Source organism: Bidens hawaiensis, unplaced genomic scaffold (assembly GCF_021521415.1).
Source record: "Bidens hawaiensis isolate Kalapana, Puna unplaced genomic scaffold, B.hawaiensis_p1.1 tig00017348_1, whole genome shotgun sequence".
In the NCBI taxonomy this organism is placed as follows: Eukaryota; Viridiplantae; Streptophyta; class Magnoliopsida; order Asterales; family Asteraceae; genus Bidens; species Bidens hawaiensis.
In genome coordinates, this window is record NW_027492625.1 from 301,233 (window position 1) to 311,504 (window position 10,272).

The following is a 10,272-nucleotide window of genomic DNA, read 5'->3' on the forward strand; positions in this document are numbered from 1 at the left end:
CGCATCGGCAGCCTTCCACACCCGGCTCATCCCCAGCATCACCATCCCGGACTCCGCAAACCGGTAAACCGGAGATTGGACCCGAGATATCTTCGCAAACCATTCCGCCTCCTGGTAGTTGGAGGCGTGAAGGCTGGGAAGTGCTTGCCCGTTCTTGAATTTCATGGCAATGGGGATGGCGCGAGCGGATATGAAGAAGAACTCCCGCTTCCACGAGCGAAGACTGCGCTCGGTCGCGCAGATCTTTAAACCCTTAATCCGGGTTGTCAACGTGTACCACCCCTGGATGCACCTCCAAGTATAGAAGGTCATCAGGCGGTCGACATAGGGCTCGATGCCCAAAATCCGGCACACCCACTCGAAGTGGCGAATCTTGGCGATCGCCATGGGGTGCAACTCGGTCAAATGAACACCGTGCCTCTCAAGGACACGGTAAACAAACTTTGTCAATGGGAACCTAAGATTCCCATAAACAAAGAATGCGGCATAAACCCCGATCTTGCCTCTGGGGGCATCGTACACCGTCTGATGGGGTTCAGGAAACTCAGGCTCGAGAGACTCGAGCATGAACTTCCTGACGACGTACCGATACAGATCGCCAGGCAGAGCACACTGGCACTCGCCAGCAGTACTCTTGTCATCGACTGTAGATTCGAGATCACGAGACATCTTGTAAAAGAAGAAGAAAACGATTTCGGGAGAATGCTTGCCTGAAAAGGTGAGTATTCGCCGGAAATCGCAAAGAAGATGAAGAGAAGAGTGAAAGTGTGGATTACAAAGAACCCTCTCCCCCTTTATATACTAATCGCAATTAATGCGATGAAATTAATGCGGAAGAGAGAGAAAATGAAGGTGCAATGAAACTATGACACGTGGCAAAAAGCAAGCTGGCAACAGCTGTTGACAGGACGCATACCATTAATTTCGCGGCCACGCGCCCACGCGCCTAAAAAAGCGTCTGGAATGACCATGTACTGTCACGTCACCATAACTTCCTGCACGATCTGACACAGTCAGAAGAAACCGTCGCACGACGTTTCAGAGGTTTGGACTGTTCTTATCCTTCCACCAACTCTTCGAATTTCAAAATTCAAAATTTAAAAAGATTAAAAAGTAAGCGGGAAAATACCCCTTACCTTGGCAAACAAGTAACCGTAAGACGGAGGCGGGTAAAGTGTTAAGGCAAAACCCTTCACATACCTAGCACCCGCAGGGAATTGAAGCCAAGAAAACCTTGGCAAACAAGTAACCGTAAGACGGATGCGGGTACAGTGTTAAGGCAAAACCCTTCACATACCTAGCACCCGCAGGGAATTGAAGCCAAGTAAACCTTGGCAAACAAGTAACCGTAAGACGGATGCGGGTACAGTGTTAAGGCAAAACCCTTCACATACCTAGCACCCGCAGGGAATTGAAGCCAAGAAAACCTTGGCGAACAAGTAACCGTAAGACGGATGCGGGTACAGTGTTAAGGCAAAACCCTTCACACACCTAGCACCCGCAGGGAATTGAAGCCAAGTATACCTCGGCAACCAAGTTACTATAAGACGGGTGCGGGTACAGTGTAAAGGCAAAACCCTTCACATACCTAGCACCCGCAGGGAATTGACGCCAGGAATACCTTGGAAGTAAAGTAACCGTAAGACGAGCGCAGGTACAGTGTTAAGGCAAAACCCTTCACATACCTAGCGCTCCGCTGGGAATTGAAACCAAGAAGGATCTTCTGGGCAATGCTTGCGGAAACGGAAATAACATCCCCGCATAGCGGGAACGTCGAGAACTACGTTGTTTGAAGCTCCAGGATGGAATTTGTGGTTTTAACATAATTGATCACTATGTTCAAAACTACCAAAACCTCATGGAGAATACACACAAGTGGGACTCAACGCTCCTGACTTGCAAGGAGGTTACAGACCTACCCGCATCATACCCAAAGACCAAGCAGGAAACTCGGGAATTTCTGCAAGTGACAAGGACTTCCGCGGGAAAAATCCCCATGGAAAACCTTAAAAAACCCTTTTCAAAAACCCTTTGCTTAAGTCCAAAAGTTCACCTCACTTTATTAAACACTCATGAGAAGAACATTGGACTGGGGGGACTTGAAGAGGTAGGTCCCAGCAGAGCCCAGTTGGACCCGCAAGACTCACCTTGAAGAGGAACGTCTACGCAGAAACCAACTGGATCCGCAGGACCAACCATGCTCAGAGACGTGACGTCCTTACGCGCAGTACGCAAGCTGTTCCCGCAGGAAATGCCTCCCAATGGTGAAGGACTCCGCCTGTCCCCGCAGCCTCGGATACAAGCCATCAGGGAAAGCCACTCGCGCAGCAAGGCTACACGCACAAGGCACTTAGCTCTCAATCACTCAGTGTCACCTGAAGGAATGAGCAAAGCCGGGAACAATCCCGCACAAGGGCGGGAGGGGGAATACTCCCGCCCAAATAAGCCAGTCCGTACGATACAGGAAGATCTTCTGTACTGTACCTGACGAGGTATGGGAAAAAGATCTGACTAAAGATACGACAGCTTATTGACAACAGTATGGCGAGCAGCATGCTCCTGTACTGTGTCACTATTAGCCGCTGCCTACTCACCAACTACTGCCATACCACGTGCGTAGCCGGCAGTTGGTGGAAAAGGAATAGTACACAGCAGGCCTGGTCACTATCAGCCGCTGCCTACCCACCAACTACCAGCAGGGCACGTGCGTAGGCCACTGTTGGTAAAACAGGAACACTGTTGCAGCCGGCCACACCTCCTTGGAAACCTACCTTCGGCTATAAATACCACAAATGGTATGACCATCTCATCTTATCTTGTATCATCATATTATACCTGATATCTGCTCTAGCAATCTCTTAATATACACTTATATTTAAAGAGCAATCTAGTCTGATTCTCACGCCGGAGGGTGGTCACAAGGAGGAACCCCCCCTTCTCAGTGACAAGCTCACGGTGTCTGTTTTGCAGGTTATCAGAAGAACCATCTTCTCAGGGTCTAACCCCTCGTGGGAAACATCTATCTAACCCCCAGGTTACCAGTAATCTGCCCGGGGTCCGGTTAGTGTTTCTTCATTGATCACGTAAATGAATATCTACATTATCAAATATCAACCAATAATTCAAATACCTAAAAAAATAAGCCAAACGAGTTAACAAGTATTGATCACGTACGTAACATGTACATTGCTCAATTCATGAACCGTCGAGAACTCATTGCATACACAAGACAGTAATTTTCTAAAAGACGAGTTAATAAGTATTGATCACGTATGTAACAAGCATCTTCAATGTTTTATCAAGTATTCTAGCTTTTAAATAACTAAACAGACCATTTGAATCATCACCGCTATGTACCTGCAATCCTGCATAACATTTTTTTAATACTTTAATCAAGTCTGTCATCATAACCATCAATCTTGAAACTAAATTGCATTAATTAAAAAATAATATGAGAAAATTATTAGTTTATATATTGCACACACTAGTTCTTCATTCAAGCTCCTAAAAACATACCACGTGGTCGGTCTTCATGCGGCCCCAGTTAAATATCAAAAATCTAAAATGATTACGTTGTTGGCATAGTCATGGTGTGAGACCCACAACCCGTAGGAAGAACACCATGTAGACCTCCCACATAGTAAAGAACTTGCATGACAAATAGTTGTAAATAAGGAAATGTTTTTGAGACCTCGTAATCTTGGTGAAAAATAAATAATAAACCTTTAAATAATAAACCGGAAATTTTGAGCCGAACATGACCATATATTTCGTAAGTTAACACCAACACGACCCATTTTATTTTTAACCCAAAAATTTCCTTTTTTGCATATATATGCTCCAAAATTGCATTAAAAAAAAAAAAGAAAAACAGATGCATAGACAATAACTACATTTAAAACTAATATTTTCAATTTTAGCAAAATATATCCAATCTGTTTTGCATAAAACACATTTCAAAAAACAAAATATAAACTAAATAGGTTAACCAGCAAACCCGTCACATCAACCTAAGAATGACTCGCTTAGCTAAACATATTCACGGGTTCAACTAAAAAATTATTTGATTTGGTTTCAGCTTCATGTTTCATTAGCAGGGTCCGTTTCGCCTGTCGATGAAATTAGGGTCAACTTATTATACAAAGGGGAACAAAAATTAGAAGAATGAGAAGGCTTTGTAGCCACACAAAGAAACCCCTAAAATTTTTTTAAAATAATAGATAAAAAAAATCACAACTCAAAATTTAATAAAAAAACGAAAAAACTAAAAACACAAAAATGTTTTCACCGTCTTTCTCGTTCTCATAAAAAAACAACACAATGGTAAGTGAAGAAAGTCGTAATGTCTTTTTGTTTATCATTGTGTTTTGTGTTTATTTTCGTCATTGATTGTTTCTTTTTTCCTTTACATTGTGTTTTTTTTATATTGTGTTATATTACTCAATATTGTGTTATATTTTGTTCGGCATTGTGTTATATTTTGCGATCTATTATGTATTTTGTTCACTTTCGTCATTGTTTCTTTTCGTCAATTTTTTTTGTATTTTTTATTTTTTTTAACGGGAATGATAGCCGAAACATTTTAGTTTTTAAAATTTTTTATTTATATTTTGAGTTATGATTTTTTATTATTTTATTTAAATTTATTTTAAGGGGTTTTTTGTGTGGTTATAAATCCTTCTCACACTTCTCATTTTTGTCTCCCTTTATATTTTAACTTTACCCACAAAATTATACCTCAACAATCAGATCCATAATTTATTTTTAACTAGTGTTTACCCGGACCGTTGCGCCGCCTGATAAACCCCAGCGATGAAACTCGAATGTTGTAAAACCCGTGTTATATGACTGTAAGTCGACCTTAATACAGATATTATCGGGTACGCTCGTTAAGGTATAGACTGTTGGTACATAAATGTCAGTAGTTCATAGTCTAGCGTTTGTAACCGAGTCTGTAATGTAATTATGTTTAAGTTTATGTTTATGTATGTAAGCGAAGTTGTCAACAAGTTCGCTTAGGCGAACTTGTTGAACAAGCGAAGTTGTCGACAAGTTCGCCTAGGCGAACTTGTTGAACGAGCGAAGTTATGGACAACTTCGCCTGAACATATCGGGCGAAGTTGTCGTGTCTATATATACTGTAGCCGACGGATTGTTTAGGTGACGAGAGAGGAGTCAGTTGTTGAGTTCAGTGAACGTGCCGAGAGTCTGTAATAGACGTGTTTCAAGTTATAATATATAACGTGTTCGTTTGTATCGCGTGTGATTGTTTTACGTATTCTACGCTCGTAACTACCTACGCAGGGATTCCGCACCTACGTAGATAGCGATATCCCGTGTAAGATCCGTACGGGAACCTACAATTGGTATCAGAGCTTTGGCTCGATTGTGTGGTTCGGGATTTCACGCGGGTGTAGAAAACGTCTCGTTTGACCTATTCGCGGGACGCGTTTTCGTTGATATTGTGTTATACTCACCTTATACAGTCATATTCAAGCCGTCACACCGACCGGAAACTGCTAAATCGTCGAAAACAGATCTGAATATTTTCAGTGTTCTTCGGGCGAAGTTGTTGTTCTTCAGGCGAAGTTGCCGACGCTGGAAGTAGGGTTTCGGCGAAGATATAAGGTTGAGCGAAGTTAACCACAACTTCGCCTACCTCATAAGTTCGCCTAAGCGAAGTTAACCTCAACTTCGCTTACCTCCTAAGTTCGCTTACCTTAAGCGAAGTTATTCTCAACTTCGCCAAGTCACGCGAATTTAAGGATTTTCCAGTGAAGTTAACACTTAAGCGAAGTTATCCTTAACTTCGCCTATAGTACTGTTTGGAAGAATTTTTGTTTTTTTTTCGGGTTTTTCTTGTTTTCGAGAAGATGTCGCCGATTAACATCTCAGAGTTAGTCAAAATGGAAGTTGAAGCGGGGTCGGCTACTAAGGCCCCAAGGTTGATGAAAGGAACCGACTTTGTGGCGTGGAAGGATAGGTTCATTCAGTATATTAAATACCAGGATGCAAAGATGTGGGTGTGCATCCAGGATGGATATATTCCACCGACAATGGAATACGAAGGTCGGGATGTGGTAAAGAAGTACAGCAAGATGGAGGAAGAAGAGAAAAAGATGTATGAGGCCGAGAGCAAGGCCCATGCTGCAATTACTATGGCTCTTCCTCAAGAGATTCTCCATACATTCAGGAAGTACACTTCTGCACGAGAGCTTTGGGATGCTCTTGAGAATAGATTCGAAGGGAACGTGGGTATTCGTGCCTCGAAGATTAAGCTGTTAAAGACTCAGTTCTCTGTCTTCAAGTATTTGAAGAACGAATCGCTCGATGATATTATCACCCGATATTATCATCTAATGACAGAGCTGAACAACTATTCTATTGCTTACAGAGAGGAGGAAATAGTTGAGAAGCTTCTCGATGCTCTCCCACCGAAGTGGGAAATGTACACTGTTCTAATGAGGGAAGACAAAGACTTTCCTGATTATGACTTGGAGACAGCAGTAAACAAGCTCAGAACCTTTGAGCTTAATATGGTTCGTAAAGAGACACCAACGGATCAGGTTCAAGACCCTGGTATGTATGGTGCCAAAGTTAACTCAGGCTCAAGTTCGAAGTCTCAATCTGCTGCTTACTACTCCAAAGGAGAGTCAGGTTCTAACTCTTCTCATGAAGGAAATGTGTCAGTAAACATGAACGGTGATGTTTGCTTTGTTGCTGGAGGATCAAGTGCTTCGAAACCTCAAGCATCCAAGAGTAGTTTCTCTCCCAGTGCTTCAAGCAATAACTACTCTAAGATGCCAATGAGTGTCAAATCTGCTGAAGAGCAGTTTGCACTCTATGCATCTTTTATTGCTTCTTACGAGAACTACATACAAGGGAAGATTGTGGACCCTGCTGCTTTGGAAGAAGACTATGACCAGATCGATCCTGATGATCTGGAGGAGATGGATCTGCAGTGGCAGATGGCGATGATAGTCAGAAGAGTGAAGCGTTTCATGAAGAAGACTGGCAGAAAGTTCGTAGGTGGAAAGCCAGGATTTGATAAGTCAAGGGTGAGGTGTTACAATTGTCAACAAAATGGACACTTTGCAAAGGAGCGCACTAATGCACGTGTAGAACGTAGTCAGGGGAGGATTACACAGCAAAGTGGAAATAACAATGGGAATAATGCCATGATGTCTGATGCTGGTGAATACAACTGGAACATGTTCTCTGGAGAACTCTTTGAGCAGGCACACATGGCGAAGGTTGCAGCTGAAGAATGTATGAAAGCTGCTGAAAATGAAAAAGCTTTCATGGCTGATGACCAGAACTCCGAGGTATGTACTAAACCTATCTGTACTAAATGTGAGAACTTGTCTGAACAGCTTGCTACAATTACTGATCAGTATGTTAAGTTGGATGCCGAATTTAAAACCTTGAAAGAAGATCATCACTTCACAAAGACAAGAGAAAATAATTATAAAATAAAAATTAAAGCTTGTGAAAAAGACGTTAAAAGTTTAAAAACAAAATTAGCTGAAAAAATTGATGTGATCGATCTAAGCTACGAGGTTTTAGAAGAGAAAACCAAGTTAATCGCTGAGAAAGAAAAACAGATTGCTGATCACCAGGTAAAAGTGGTGGAACTAAATAGGAAACTGGAGCAATTCCGGAATTCCTCTGCTATTCTTGATCACCTCGTTAGTGATCAAGGTTCCTCACCTAAGAGGGGAGGAATTGGTTACCATGAGGTTCCACCACCTTATAACCATAATTATACTTTCAATCCTAGTGTTCATGAATCTGTTAATTTTGTAACTGATCAGACAGGTCCTGCTAAGGAAACTGGTAAAGTACCGGAAGTTAGTAAAGGCGAAACAAGTTCGCCTGTCTCAAAAGTTAAAATTTCTATTTCAAGTCCAGTCTCATCTGATTCGAATAAGTCATCCGAGTCGGGTAAGACAAAAGAGAAGGAAGTGTTACCCACTAGTGGAGAAAAAGTTAAATCAACTAAAAGGAGTACTCCACTCAACCCATATGTCCCACCTTATGTGAGACGTACGGTTGGTAATACTGCCTCCACATCTAAAACATCTGCTGAAAAGAAAGCTGAACATAGGTGTTGTTTTAGATGTAATCAAACAGGGCACCTTGTTGCTGATTGCCCTCTGAAGCAGCGTTTCAGAGAGGTGAGGCCCTCGAAAACTGAGACTAATGTTTTTGGTAATCGTTTAAATGTTAAAAATGAAAACCATTCAAATTTGAGAGATAATACAGGTTTTCAAAGAAACACATCTCGTTTTTACACTACTAATAACCAAACCAAATGCTATAATTCTTTTGATTCTCTTAATGTTCTTCGGTTTGGTTGGCCTCACTATCAGTCTCCAAGGAGGTATCCTGTTAGGACTCGTGGAAAATTTTCTAATGCTAATTTTGGTCAGCCAAGGTGTGTGAGTTCTGTTAAGAAGGTTAATCGACCCAAGACCAAGAGGTCTTGGGTCCCCAAATTTTAATAATCTCTTTTGTTTGTGCAGGAACAGTTGAACAGGGCTTCCAATAATCTTTGGGTTGTGGACAGCGGCTGTTCCCGGCACATGACTGGTAACAAGGATTTGTTACAAGATTTAAAACCTGTTCAAGGAGCGAGAGTCAGTTTTGCCGGTGAGAGTGGAGGCAAAATAACAGGAAGGGGTACGGTAACTAACGGGAAGATGACGTTAGAAAATGTGAACTTTGTTGAAGAACTTAAGCACAATCTGCTGAGTGTGTCGCAACAGGAGGATGTCAGTTTCTCGGTGGAAGATTAGTTTCCTGGCAGTGCAAGAAACAGACATCAGTCGCAATCTCAACGTGCGAAGCTGAATATATGGCAGCATCCAACTGCTGCTCTCAGGTTTTGTGGATTCAGCAACAATTGCGCGACTATGGTCTGAATTTCTTACTCACTCCTATTTTTATTGATAACACTGCTGCCTTCTCAGTAATTAACAATCCCGTGAAACATAGTAAAACTAAACATATTGACATTCGTCATCATGTCATACGAGATTGTGCTGAGAAGAAACTGATTAAGGTCGAAAAGGTCGATACGCTAGAAAATTTCGCTGATTTATTTACAAAAGCGTTTGATAAATCCAGATTTCAAAACCTAATTGAGCTGAACGGGATGATCAATCCCGAGTAACCTTGTTTTTTTTGTGTTTATTTAAAAAAAAAAAAATAAAAAAAAAATAAAAAACGTCACTATTGCTTAAAATTAGTCGGTTACCTCAGTTTGATGGACATATCCTCGGATATGTTTTGGTCCTCGTTTCTACTTGTAGAGAATGAGGGTCGCCATTAACCAGATAACTGAAAGTGACCGGGGCGGTTATGATGTGTTTTCTTTCGGTCGCTGAAAATTAGTCGTTCATACTTAGTTAGAAGGACACATACTTGTATGTGGTCGGTCCAGTTGATCCATTGGATCTTTAGGATTGCCGTTTACCTGAAGACTTTGACGTGATCGGGGCGATTGAAGTCAAAATTTTTTTTAGGGGAAATGAAATTACTTTTCAAGTCTACTACTTCGTATGAAGTACCTTTGCTATGTTCACAGAAAATTGATCCAACCTTGGAAAATGATATATATATACTGATTGTGTGTGCTTAACTAGTGAAGTTATTAGGCTTAAAAGGCCTTAGAACAGTCATTGTATGTCATGGTAACTTTTTATGGTGCGTAAAAGTAGATGTGATACTAACCTAATCTACTCAATTTTACGTGGAAACTCCTTAAGAGTTTTGTATGTCTTCATACATATCTTTCCGAATGATAGGCAGAAAAGCGTTTACCCAGTCATACACGAGCCCGTAAGTGTTCTGATTCCCGTGAAGAAAGCGTTTCAAGACACTGCAGTGATCCAGATTCGGGACTTGCAGTTGTTTATTACTCTGAAGTCTATAAGTATGTTTGCTAAAAAAAAAAAAAATTAGTACTTATGAGTTATTGTAACCTTCGAGAGTTCAAGATATCGAGACTTCTCAATCATGGAGTAAGAAAGAGTACGGGAAGCAGACAAAGAATACTTACAAGTTAATCAGACACTATGGGTCGAAGTCAATTCGGGGTGACTTGGGGAAAGCCAAATACGCTTTGAGAATAGATAGGAGGCATCTTAATCTCTGAGTTATTGCCCACTTATTTTTTGAGATTAATTGAACTTAACTCGTATCACAGAAACGATGAAAACCATTTTAAGTTATTTACATGTGTACAACCTGTTTCTCTATGTCATAATA